General features: G+C 44.1%; 1 pseudogene; it reads left to right on the plus strand.

The window, feature by feature from the left end:
• The first annotated feature begins 983 nt into the window (after positions 1-983).
• LOC126033216 (uncharacterized) lies at positions 984-1,111 on the plus strand (annotated as a pseudogene).
• The last annotated feature ends 512 nt before the right edge of the window (positions 1,112-1,623 follow it).

Below are 1,623 nucleotides of genomic sequence, written 5' to 3' on the forward strand. Positions count from 1 at the left end.
TAGCTCTTATTTTCTAACAAAAAGCTGTATTTTCTCTCAAGAACTAGGGAGTAGATTCTTCTTTCTCCATCCAATAGTGCTTCTGAAATGCTGTTCAGTGATCTCCAGTACCTCCTTTTTGTCTTTCCCAATGTCCTCTCCCATAGCTCTGCATGCCAACCCTTAATTGCAGATTGCCCACAGCACCTCACCTTTCAAACCTTCTCCCCACACCTTCCTCTTCTTGACTGCCCCCTCCTTGTGCAGGGAGACCTTTCTAATGTACTGTCCCCTCTCCAGAACCTGGCCTGCCTCTTTAGTTTCCTTCTGCAACATGGATGTCAGACTCTGGTCTGAGTCCTAGAACACATTTGGGAGTCTAGAGGATCTCTCACCTATATACCTGGGCACAGTCTCCTCTGCTTCTTCATCAGGGAGGGAATTTCTCTTGAATCTCCAGGTAGAAAACAAAAAATAGAGAACCCGAACCCAAGCGGAATCACTGCCTCTTTTTTTGTTTTGTTTTAGTTTTAGTTTTGGGGTCATACCTGGTGATGCTCAAGGTTTACTACTGAATTTGCATTCAGAAATTACTCCTGGTGGTGTTTTAGGGACCACATGGGATGCCAAGGATTAAACCCAGGTTGGTTGCCTACAAGGTAAACTCTCTGCCTGCTATACTATTGCTCTGGCCCTGGATCACTACTTCTAGGTCCCCAGTCTTTTCCTGGGTTCAGGGGCTCCTCTTCCCCAGAGTTGTCTGTCCCTCACACCCTTTAGGACCACCTGTGCTGCCAGAAAGCCAGTCTTTCTGATTTTTCCCTTCTGGGAGCCTGGGTTCCCTTCCCAAGGTAGAAGGGGGGAGTTAAGCAGGGATGAGTAGTCCTTGCAATCACATGACCTCCACAAAGATGGAGGAGCCACATCTACGTTACAGAGTTCTAGGATGCTTCTCCTTGGAAAATAAAGATAGAACTCATACACCATAAAAATTCACTCTTTCAATACTTATTTGGCAGGGGAGATATCATGATCACGAAGGTGGTTTCCCCAGGGAGAGGCTTATCCATTGTACTCCGGATGTGCTGACCCCTGCGATTTCCCCAAATGTGGGAAACTCAACTGTATAAAAAAAAAGCCACTCTTTCAAAGCACCAGTCCCATGATTCTTCATATATTTACAAGGCTGTGCTATCTTCATCACCATCATCCTATTTCAGAACATTTCCAGAAGCCTTGGCTCCTTCTCCAATTTTATTCATTTAGTTGCAAATGTTAGGATTTCCTTCTTTGTTCAAGGCCAAGTGATAGTTCACAGTTTCATATGCCATAACTTTCTATTCTTTTCTTTTTAAACCCCTTCTCTCTTTTTATTTTGTTTTTGTTTTGTCACATCCAGCAGTACTCAGGGCTTACTCCTGGCTCTGTTCTGAATGATCAGTTCTAGGGGGAATAGAATCATCCTGGATTTGATGCTGGGGATCAAATTTGGGCTGGCTGTGTGCAAGACTAGTGCCCTACCTGTTGTACTACTGCTCTTGATCTATTTGTTTTTACATTTCTTTTAATTAGGACTATTTTTTTTTTTTTTTTGGTTTTTGGGCCACACCCTGTGACGCTCAGGGGTTACTCCTGGCTATGTGC

Source organism: Suncus etruscus, chromosome 1 (genome assembly GCF_024139225.1).
Source record: "Suncus etruscus isolate mSunEtr1 chromosome 1, mSunEtr1.pri.cur, whole genome shotgun sequence".
In the NCBI taxonomy this organism is placed as follows: Eukaryota; Metazoa; Chordata; class Mammalia; order Eulipotyphla; family Soricidae; genus Suncus; species Suncus etruscus.